General features: G+C 49.4%; 1 protein-coding gene across 4 annotated transcripts in view; it reads left to right on the top strand.

The window, feature by feature from the left end:
• The window catches only part of LOC119969365 (filamin-A-interacting protein 1-like), a 307,948-nt gene that overhangs the window by 151,279 nt on the left and 144,247 nt on the right, over positions 1–12,422 (top strand). The window lies entirely within an intron of this gene.

A 12,422-nucleotide genomic window follows, 5' to 3' on the forward strand; every position in this document is an offset into this window, starting at 1 on the left:
ACTCTCTGTCTTCTTTCAACTAGCCAATTTCTGATCCACATCTCTAAATCACCCTCAATCCCCAGCCTCCGTATTTTCTGCAATAGACGACCGTGGGGAACCTTATCAAACGCTTTACTGAAATCCATATACACCACATCAACTGCTCTACCCTCGTCTACCTGTTCAGTCACCTTCTCAAAGAACTCGATAAGGTTTGTGAGGCATGACCTACCCTTCACAAAACCATGCTGACTGTCCCTAATCATATTATTCCTATCTAGATGATTATGAATCGTATCTTTTATAATCCTCTCCAAGACTTTACCCACCACAGACGTTAGGCTCACCGGCCTATAGTTACCGGGGTTATCTCTACTCCCCTTCTTGAACAAAGGGACCACATTTGCTATCCTCCAGTCCTCTGGCACTATTCTTGTAGCCAATGATGACCTAAAAATCAAAGCCAAAGGCTCAGCAATCTCTTCCCTGGCTTCCCAGAGAATCCTAGGATAAATCCCATCCGGCCCCGGGGACTTATCTATTTTCACCTTGTCCAGAATTGCCAACACTTCTTCCCTACGCACCTCAATGCCATCTATTCTAATAGGCTGGGTCTCAGCATTCTCCTCCACAATATTATCTTTTTCCTGAGTGAATACTGACGAAAAGTATTCATTTAGTATCTCGCTTATCTCCTCAGCCTCCACACACAACTTCCCACCACTGTCCTTGACTGGCCCTACTCTTACCCTAGTCATCCTTTTATTCCTGACATACCTATAGAAAGCTTTTGGGTTTTCCTTGATCCTACCTGCCAAAGACTTCCCATGTCCCCTCCTTGCTCGTCTCAGCTCTCTCTTTAGATCCTTCCTCGCTTCCTTGTAAATATCAAGCGCCCCAACTGAAACTTCACGCCTCATCTTCACATAGGCCTCCTTCTTCCTCTTAACAAGAGATTCCACTTCTTTGGTAAACCACGGTTCCCTCGCTCGACCCCTTCCTCCCTGCCTGACTGGTACGTACTTATCAAGAACATGCAATAGCTGTTCCTTGAACAAGCTCCACATATCCAGTGTGCCCAACCCTTGCAGCCTACTTCTCCAACCAACACATCCTAAGTCATGTCTAATGGCATCATAATTGCCCTTCCCCCAGCTATAACTCTTGCCCTGCGGGGTATACTTATCCCTTTCCATCACTAACGTAAAGGTCACCGGATTGTGGTCACTGTTTCCAAAGTGCTCACCTACCTCCAGATCTAACACCTGGCCTGGTTCATTACCCAAAACCAAATCCAATGTGGCCTCGCCTCTTGTTGGCCTGTCAACATATTGTGTCAGGAAACCCTCCTGCACACATTGTACAAAGAATGACCCATCTAATGTACTCGAACTATATCTTTTCCAGTCAATATTTGGAAAGTTAAAGTCTCCCATAACAACTACCCTGTTACTTTCGCTCTTTTCCAGAATCATCTTCGCCATCCTTTCCTCTACATCCCTAGAACTATTAGGTGGCCTATAGAAAACTCCCAACAGGGTGACCTCTCCTTTCCTGTTTCTAACCTCAGCCCATACTACCTCAGAAGAAGAGTCCCCATCTAGCATCCTTTCCGCCACCGTAATACTGTTCTTGACTAGCAGCGCCACACCTCCCCCTCTTTTGCCCCCTTCTCTGAGCTTACTAAAACACCTAAACCCCGGAACCTGCAACAACCATTCCTGTCCCTGCTCTATCCATGTCTCTGAAATGGCCACAACATCGAAGTCCCAGGTACCAACCCATGCTGCCAGTTCCCCTACCTTATTTCGTATACTCCTGGCATTGAAGTAGACACACTTCAAACCACCTACCTGAACACTGGCACCCTCCTGTGAAGTCAAATCTGTGCTCCTGACCTCTATACTCTCAATCTCCCGTACCCCAAAACTACAATCCAGGTTCCCATGCCCCTGCTGAATTAGTTTAAACCCCCCCAAAGAGCACTAACAAATCTCCCCCCCAGGATATTGGTGCCCCTCGGGTTCAGATGTAGACCATCCTGTCTATAGAGGTCCCATCTTCCCCAGAAAGAGCCCCAGTTATCCAGAAATCTGAATCCCTCCCGCCTGCACCATCCCTGTAGCCACGTGTTTAATTGCTCTCTCTCCCTATTCCTCATCTCACTATCACGTGGCACGGGCAACAACCCAGAGATAACAACTCTGTTTGTTCTCGCTCTGAGCTTCCATCCTAGCTCCCTAAAGGCCTGCCTGACATCCTTGTCCCCTTTCCTACCTATGTCGTTAGTGCCAATGTGGACTACGACTTGGGGCTGCTCCCCCTCCCCCTTAAGGACCCGGAAAACACGATCCGAGACATCACGTACCCTTGCACCTGGGAGGCAACATACCAAACGTGAGTCTCTCTCGCTCCCACAAAATCTCCTATCTGTGCCCCTGACTATTGAGTCCCCAATTACTAATGTTCTACTCCTTTCCCCCCTTCCCTTCTGAGCAACAGGGACAGACTCCGTGCCAGAGGCCCGTACCCCATGGCTTACCCCTGGTAAGTCGTCCCCCCCACAAGTATCCAAAACGGTATACTTGTTACTCAGGGGAACGACCGCAGGGGGTCCCTGCACTGACTGCTCATTGTATATAAATTGTGCTTAATTGTATGTAGGCGGTGGGCATTAACTGGAGATTCACATGGGTGCATGCTTAAATGGGATGTAGGTCAGTGAGTGAAGGGGTGATGAGGAAAATGGGACTGTGTGAGTGAGGACACAGGCACCAGAGTTTGGAGTTTACTGAAGGTAGAATGTGGTAGGTAGGTTAGGAGTGTGTTAGGGGCATGGGTGAGGATTTTTAGTAGCTGATGAGCTGAAGTAGGGATTGAATTGGGTGACGTTACAGAGGCGACAATGGATAGTCTTAGTGATGACATGGATATGTGATCAGAAGCTCAACTAATGTTACCTGAAGAACGTGGGTGCCCTTTTCGAGAGGTCCAGAAACCACGGGCGCGATTCTCCGAAATGGAAACAAAGTCCGACGCCGGAGTGAAAACCGCAGTGTTTCACTCCGGCGTCAAAGCCCGCTCTCAGCCCCCTATTCTCCCGCTTTCCCCCCCCCCCCCCCCCCCGGGGGCTAGGAGCGGCGGCGTGTACTTTACACGCACTGGGCCTTGGCGCCGCGTAAATGACGTGGCCGGCGTCGCGTAAATGAAGTCACCCGCGCATGCACGGGTTGGCCGGCGCCAAACCGCGCACGTGGGTTGCCGTCCTCCCCGAGGCCGTCCCGCAAGAAGATGGCGGATGGATCTTGCGGGGTGGTAGAGGAAAGGAGGTCTTCCTTTAGAGAGGTCGGCCCGCTGATCGGTGGGCCCCGATCGCAGGCCAGACCCTATCAGAGGCCCCCCCCGGTGCAGGAACCCCCCTACCCCCCCCCCACAGGCCACCCCCCAGCGTTCCCGCGCAGTTCCCGCCGGCAGCAACTAGGTGTGTACGGTGCCGCCGGGAACCTGTCATGTTGGGGGGGGGGCGCTCGGCCCATACGGGCCGGAGAATCTCCGAGTGGCCAGCCGCATTCTCGCCGCGCTGGTTTGGGGGTGGGGGGTGGGAGAATCGCTGACGGGTGCCGGGGCAGCGTGGCGGGACTCGCGCGGCACCCCGGCGATTCTCCCACCCGGCGTGGGAGGGGGGAATTCCGCCCCACTTTGGGAGAAGTTTTTTTTCTTTATTTGTTCGTGGGATGTGGGTGTCGCTGGCTGGGTCAGCACTTGTTGCCCATCCCAGAGTGTAAGAAAGACCCAAACACATTGGGTCACATGTTGGCCAGACCAGGTAAGGATGACAGATTTCCTTCCCTAAAGGACATTAGTGAACCAGATGGCTTTATCAACACTGGTTTCATGGTCGTTATTGGACCTTTTAATTCCAGATTTTTATTGAATTCAAATTCCACCATTTGCCCTGGCGAGATTCAAACCCATGTCCCCAGACACAGGGGGCGGGATTCTCCCATACCCGGCGGGTCCTGGCGGGACGGAGTGGCCTTTGGCGCCACACCAGCGGCTGATGACATCATCCCCGTGCATGCGCAGGGCGGGAGTCACCATCGTGGAGGCTGACGCGGCCGACGCGTAGTAAAAGAGTGCCCCTACGGCACAGGCCTGTCCGCCAATCAGTGGGCCCCGATCGCGGGCCAGGCCACCATGGTGGCACCCCCCAGGGCCAAATCGCCCCGCGCACCCCCAGGACCCCGGAGGCTGTCCACGCAGCCAGGTCCTGCCGGTAAGGGACCCAGTCTGATCCACGCCAGCGGGACCAGCAAAAAATCAGTGGGACTTCGGCCCATCGCGGGCCGGAGACTTCGGGCAGCCCCGGGGCCCATTGAGTCGTGATGGTTCCCGCCATTCTTCGGGGCGGGCGGCGCGACTCACGCCTCGCCGACTTTTGGAGGGCCGGAGAATTCGGCGGCCGGCGGGGGCAGGATTCACGCCGACCCCCAGCGAGTGATAATACCACTACACCACTGCTTCCCCATGAGATACCCTTTGGGAAATGTAAGGTGCCCTTTAGGTTTTGAAAGAGTAGACATAAGTGTGTGTAAAAGGTGGATAAATTATGTGCAACTGTCAAGGCATTTAAATCTCCTGTCATTTCAACTTAAAAGGTTTGCGGTTTTAAAAAAAGTATTCTTGCAATTTTACTCTATCTGTGGACATAAGCCTGAGGGTTATCATTATAGGATTAGTGCTGCATGACTGATTTCACAACCTATCGTTATCACAGTGAGCCTGTCAGTTCACAGATTGATTGGCAGCTCCAAGTTGGAATAAAACCTTTGTTTCGGGACCATGAATACAAATGTGTGCTTTCGTGAAGGAAAATAAGTTGATAGAAACATTTGCTTATACAATGGTTTAAGTAATTGAATGAATTTAAATGTATTAAATGTTTTTTTTATGAATGAATGAGAATGTTTTGTTTAAATGTAAAGTTTGCAATATTGACAAAGAGCTTTATTTTATTTAACGCTGTAGAATGAATATACAGGAAGAAATAATGAGAGCTTGTAAGAAAGCTACTGCAATAATCATAGATGATTGTAATTCATATAGATTGGCTGGATCAGATTGGCAAAGAAAGCCTGAAAGATTAAATTATAGTGTTTACTTAGGGTATTTCCTTGGAGCAGAACATTCTAATGCCAACCAGGGGCTAGCAATATAAAAAAAACAGATACTGTAGTAAAAGTTCCTACAAGTATTTAAAAAGGAAAAGAGTAACTAAAGTCAGCATTGGCCTCTTTGAGGGTGAGACTGGGGAATTAGCAATGGGAAGCAAGGAAATCGGGCAAGTAGTCAACAGAAACATGTGTCTGTCTTCACTGTAGAAAACACAAAAATCATCCCAGGAATACTTCAGAATCAAGAGGTTCGATTCCCGGCTTGAGTCACTGTCTGTGTGAAGTCTGCACGTTCTCCCTGTGTCTGCGAGAGTTTCCTCCGGGTGCTCCGGTTTTCTCCCACAAGACCCGAAAGACACGCAGTTAGGTCATTTGGACATTCTGAACTCTCCCTCAGTGTACCTGAACAGGTGCCGGAATGTGGCGACTCGGGGATTTTCACAGTAACTTCATTGCAGTGTTAATGTAAGCCTACTTGTGAGAATAAAGATTATTATTATTATTTGAAGGTTGAGCAAATAAATAATATTTTAAGTAACTGAGAAGAGGGGGTTTTGGGGAGTGAGGAGAACAATTTTACTTGCATTGTCTAAGCATGTTTCTGTAAAGTGACAGTACGACGTATTACAAATATTACACTTCCAAAGATACGCAGGCCAAGAACCTGGCTGCAATGCCATGATGATGCCCACAGATGTCACTGCAGACAGACCTCGAGTGCCCATCTGCTCCATGCTCCTGGAAACTCCAACACCAGCCTCCTTTGGGTGAGGTGTCCAGTTTGCCTTTTTCAAGCATCTCACACAGTCCACTTAAAGCCCCATGTATAATGGAGCCAATCCTACAATTTTTTTTTCTTCACTATTGCCCAATTTCAGTGATTCAAAATTAGCCCTGGCCATGAACTTTTTTGGAAAGTAAAATTGGGCATGGTGTTAAATGAGCATTGTACCCAATCCCATCAGTTTCCTGATGAGCAGGCTAAGTTGCTAAGGCGTGTCAATTTTCACAAAATTACTTTAAAATTACTCCCTGCACAAAACAGTGATTGCTGTAATATGAGTCAATTGATAAACAGAGCTCTGAATGTATCTCTTTAACACATGTACAAAGAATTGCTTTGGTTTTGATGACAAATAATCTGTGTGGGATAATAAAGTGTTTTGTTTAATTTGTATCTGCCTCACATGGTAGTGTACTCGACTACAAGAGTAGGACCCTCATGCAAAATATTGTGTTGAGCTGCAGACCCCTGAGGTGAATGCAGATGTGAGAGAGTACAATCTAATTTCACATCAGAAAGTGAATGACAGACATTCAGCAGAATATATCATTTGTACATAGAAGCATTGAATAATTAACCAGTAACAGATAACGTGAAAATAGGTGCACAGGGCTATTCTGTAGTACTGACATTAGGATGGTTCAAGGAAGACTACCTGAAATCTTGGGGAACAAATTGAAATTGTACATGACCTATGAAGACACAAGAATAGGCACCTGAACACAAACCAAGGGCGCGATTCTCCGATGCCGCGTGGCATCGGGAAAGCCGTTGTGAACTCGGCCGAGTTTCACGACGGCGTCGGAGACCGCTCCTCGCACCCTATTCCCCCCCCCCCCCCCCCCAGGGGGCTAGGAGCGGCATTGCGAGAAACTCGGCCGCCGGGCCTTGACGCTTGCGTCAAAGCGGCGTGCCAAGAATGACGCGATAGTGGCGCCTAAGTGACGTCAGCCGCGCATGCGCAGGTTGGCTGGCTCCAACCCACGCATGCGCGGTTGCCGTCCTCCCCTCCGTTGCCCCCGCAAGACATGGTGGCTTGATCTTGCGGGGCGGCGGAGGGAAAAGAGTGCGTCTCTTAGAGACGCCGGCCCAACAATCGGTGGGCACCGATCGCGGGCCAGTCACCTCATGAGCACGCCCGTGGTGCTCGATCCTCCCTCCGCCCCCCACAGGCCCCACACTTACCTGTCGCACACTGTTCACTACGGCAGTGACCAGGTGTGGTTGCCGGCGGCGTGAACCGGTCGGGTTCGTCAGGCCGCTCGGCCCATCCGGGCCGGAGAATCACCGGTCACCGTGAAAAACGGCGAGCAGCGATTCTCCGAGCGGAGTGTCGAAAAAGGCGACACGCCATTTTTGGGGGAGGTGGGAGAATCGCGGGGGGTGCCAGGGCGGCGTGTCGTGATTCGCCCGGCCCTCCCGCGATTCTCCCACCCGGCTTGGGGAGCGGAGAATCGCGCCCCAGAGCTTTAGAACATAGAACATAGAACATAGAACGATACAGCGCAGTACAGGCCCTTCAGCCCTCGATGTTGCACCGACATGGAAAAAAAAACTAAAGGCCATCTAACCTACACTATGCCCTTATCATCCATATGCTTATCCAATAAATTTTTAAATGCCCTCAATGTTGGCGAGTTCACTACTGTTGCAGGTAGGGCATTCCACGGCCTCACCACTCTTTGCGTAAAAAACCCACCTCTGACCTCTGTCCTATATCTATTACCCCTCAATTTAAGGCTATGTCCCCTCGTGCTAGCCACCTCCATCCGCGGGAGAAGGCTCTCGCTGTCCACCCTATCTAACCCTCTGATCATTTTGTATGCCTCTATTAAGTCACCTCTTAACCTTCTTCTCTCTAACAAAAACAACCTCAAGTCCATCAGCCTTTCCTCATAAGATTTTCCCTCCATACCAGGTAACATCCTGGTAAATCTCCTCTGCACCCGTTCCAAAGCTTCCACGTCCTTCCTATAATGAGGCGACCAGAACTGTACGCAATACTCCAAATGCGGCCGTACCAGAGTTTGGTACAGCTGCATCATGACCTCATGGCTCCGGAACTCAATCCCTCTACCAATAAAGGCCAACACACCATAGGCCTTCTTCACAACCCTATCAACCTGGGTGGCAACTTTCAGGGATCTATGTACATGGACACCGAGATCCCTCTGCTCATCCACACTACCAAGAATTTTACCATTAGCCAAATATTCCGCATTCCTGTTATTCTTTCCAAAGTGAATCACCTCACACTTCTCCACATTAAACTCCATTTGCCACCTCTCAGCCCAGCTCTGCAGCTTATCTATGTCCCTCTGTAACCTGCAACATCCTTCCGCACTGTCTACAACTCCACCGACTTTAGTGTCGTCTGCAAATTTACTCACCCATCCTTCTGCGCCCTCCTCTAGGTCATTTATAAAAATGACAAACAGCAACGGCCCCAGAACAGATCCTTGTGGTACGCCACTCGTAACTGAACTCCATTCTGAACATTTCCCATCAACTACCACTCTCTGTCTTCTTTCAACTAGCCAATTTCTGATCCACATCTCTAAATCACCCTCAATCCCCAGCCTCCGTATTTTCTGCAATAGCCGACCGTGGGGAACCTTATCAAACGCTTTACTGAAATCCATATACACCACATCAACTGCTCTACCCTCGTCTACCTGTTCAGTCACCTTCTCAAAGAACTCGATAAGGTTTGTGAGGCATGACCTACCCTTCACAAAACCATGCTGACTATCCCTAATCATATTATTCCTATCTAGATGATTATAAATCGTATCTTTTATAATCCTCTCCAAGACTTTACCCACCACAGACGTTACCGGCCTATAGTTACCGGGGTTATCTCTACTCCCCTTCTTGAACAAAGGGACCACATTTGCTATCCTCCAGTCCTCTGGCACTATTCCTGTAGCCAATGATGACCTAAAAATCAAAGCCATAGGCTCAGCAATCTCTTCCCTGGCTTCCCAGAGAATCCTAGGATAAATCCCATCCGGCCCCGGGGACTTATCTATTTTCACCTTGTCCAGAATTGCCAACACTTCTTCCCTACGCACCTCAATGCCATCTATTCTAATAGCCTGGGTCTCAGCATTCTCCTCCACAATATTATCTTTTTCTTGAGTGAATACTGACGAAAAGTATTCATTTAGTATCTCGCTTATCTCCTCAGCCTCCACACACAACTTCCCACCACTGTCCTTGACTGGCCCTACTCTTACCCTAGTCATTCTTTTATTCCTGACATACCTATAGAAAGCTTTTGGGTTTTCCTTGATCCTACCTGCCAAAGACTTCTCATGTCCCCTCCTTGCTCGTCTCAGCTCTCTCTTTAGATCCTTCCTCGCTTCCTTGTAACTATCAAGCGCCCCAACTGAAACTTCACGCCTCATCTTCACATAGGCCTCCTTCTTCCTCTTAACAAGAGATTCCACTTCTTTGGTAAACCACGGTTCCCTCGCTCGACCCCTTCCTCCCTGCCTGACTGGTACGTACTTATCAAGAACATGCAATAGCTGTTCCTTGAACAAGCTCCACATATCCAGTGTGCCCAACCCTTGCAGCCTACTTCTCCAACCAACACATCCTAAGTCATGTCTAATGGCATCATAATTGCCCTTCCCCCAGCTATAACTCTTGCTCTGCGGGGTATACTTATCCCTTTCCATCACTAACGTAAAGGTCACCGAATTGTGGTCACTGTCTCCAAAGTGTTCACCTACCTCCAGATCTAACACCTGGCCTGGTTCATTACCCAAAACCAAATCCAAAGTGGCCTCACCTCTTGTTGGCCTGTCAACATATTGTGTCAGAAAACCCTCCTGCACACATTGTACAAAGAACGACCCATCCAATGTACTCGAACTATATCTTTTCCAGTCAATATTAGGAAAGTTAAAGTCTCCCATAACAACTACCCTGTTACTTTCGCTCTTTTCCAGAATCATCTTCGCCATCCTTTCCTCTACATCTCTAGAACTATTAGGTGGCCTATAGAAAACTCCCAACAGGGTGACCTCTCCTTTCCTGTTTCTAACCTCAGCCCATACTACCTCGGAAGAAGAGTCCCCATCTTGCATCCTTTCTACCACCGTAATACTGTCCTTGACTAGCAGCGCCACACCTCCCCCTCTTTTGCCCCCTTCTCTGACCTTACTAAAGCACCTAAACCCCGGAACCTGCAACAACCATTCCTGTCCCTGCTCTATCCATGTCTCTGAAATGGCCACAACATCGAAGTCCCAGGTACCAACCCATGCTGCCAGTTCCCCTACCTTATTTCGTATACTCCTGGCATTGAAATAGACACACTTCAAACCACAGACCTGAACACTGCCGCCCTCCTGCGAAGTCAAAACTGTGCTCCTGACCTCTCTACTCTCAATCTCTCGCACCCCAAAACTACAATCCAGGTTCCCATGCCCCTGCTGAATTAGTTTAAACCCCCCCAAAGAGTACTAACAAATCTCCCCCCCAGGATATTGGTGCCCCTCAGGTTCAGATGTAGACCATCCTGTCTATAGAGGTCCCACCTTCCCCAGAAAGAGCCCCAGTTATCCAGAAATCTGAATCCCTCCCGCCTGCACCATCCCTGTAGCCACGTGTTTAATTGCTCTCTCTCTCTATTCCTCATCTCACTATCACGTGGCACGGGCAACAACCCAGAGATAACAACTCTGTTTGTTCTCGCTCTGAGCTTCCATCCTAGCTCCCTAAAGGCCTGCCTGACATCCTTGTCCCCTTTCCTACCTATGTCGTTAGTGCCAATGTGGACTACGACTTGGGGCTGCTCCCCCTCCCCCTTAAGGACCCGGAAAACACGATCCGAGACATCACGTACCCTTGCACCTGGGAGGCAACATACCAAACGTGAGTCTCTCTCGCTCCCACAAAATCTCCTATCTGTGCCCCTGACTATTGAGTCCCCAATTACTAATGTTCTACTCCTTTTCCCCCTTCCCTTCTGAGCAACAGGGACAGACTCCGTGCCAGAGGCCCGTACCCCATGGCTTACCCCTGGTAAGTCGTCCCCCCCACAAGTATCCAAAACGGTATACTTGTTACTCAGGGGAACGACCGCAGGGGGTCCCTGCACTGACTGCTTCTTCCCAGTCCCTCTTACAGTTACCCATCTATCTCCAGTCTTTGGTGTAACTACTTCCCTGAAGCTCCTATCTATGATGCAGGCAACATAATAGCAAAGTTTGAAGAGTTTATCAAGAACATCTTAACCTTGAGCCATGAATTATGTGTTTCAATACTTGTTAACAGACAGAAATTAAAATAATTACTTGGTGAAGAAACCCACTAATGTAGGCAAAAATGGAAACAGTGAACAATGAGAAAATAGATAATAAGTGAAATACGTTTGAAAGCAGAGTGATATTGCGGCGTGACTCAAACTGAAGGGACATAGTACTGCAGCCGGATTTTACCCTAACCCATTTGGAGAGAAAGGATTGGGTTCAGTTCGGATGCCGAAAGTTCACATTACCTGATTTCTTGCTCTATTGGGTTGAAGTTGGCATTGAAGTTGGGGCTTTTTCGTGAGACGGTTAGACAGAGGTCCCATTTACCTGTTCAAGTGGCTGTAAAAATTAACTTGTTACATTTGGAATATGTAGGATCTTGATGTATGCAAATTTCTTCCTTTTTGCCCCATACAAAGATAATTACACTTCAAAATAATTTACTGAATGCTTTGAAATATTGTGACGTTGTGATGTGGCGTTGTATAAATGGACCATTTTCCTTTCTGTGGCTCAGACTGAAGGAAAATTAATTCATTAGTTCACAACAGGGAACCCATACATTATAGAACTGAGGTGTGTTGCAATATGCCAAAACATAATTCTAAACTCAGTGATTAAAATGAATTGTACCTTTAAAAACTTCTTTAAATAATTGGCTCCAGAGGGGAAATATCATCAAAAGAACTGCAGGATTTTAAAAACAATCAAAATTCAATCGTGTTTTTGAATTAATTATGCCTGCAAAGACCATGGGCGGGACTCTCCGACCCTGCGCCGGGTAGGAGAATTGCCGGCAGGCCGTGCGAATCGCACCATGCCGCCCCGTCGCCGGCACGCGATTCTCCGCAGAGCCGGCGGGACCTCGGCGTGTAAGGGTCGGGTGGCGGCCTGCGTGGGGGAGGGGGGATCCGACCGGGGGGGGGGGGGGGGCCTCCGATGTGGCCTGGCCCGTGATCGGGACCCACTGATCAGCGGACCGGCCTCTGTGACTGGGGGCCTCCTTTCCTATGCGCCGGCCCCTGTAGTCCTGCGCCATGTTGCGTCAGGGCCGGCGCGTTGAAGAAGGCCTCTGCGCATGCACGCGTTGGCGCCGGTGCCACTGCGCATGTCCTCGTTGGTGCCGGCGCAACTGCGCATGCGCGGATCCCGCGGCGCACAGTTCGCGCCAGGGTCTGCAGCTGGAATGGCGTGAACCGCTCCAGCGCCGTGCTG

This window comes from Scyliorhinus canicula, chromosome 1, assembly GCF_902713615.1.
Source record: "Scyliorhinus canicula chromosome 1, sScyCan1.1, whole genome shotgun sequence".
NCBI lineage: Eukaryota > Metazoa > Chordata > Chondrichthyes > Carcharhiniformes > Scyliorhinidae > Scyliorhinus > Scyliorhinus canicula.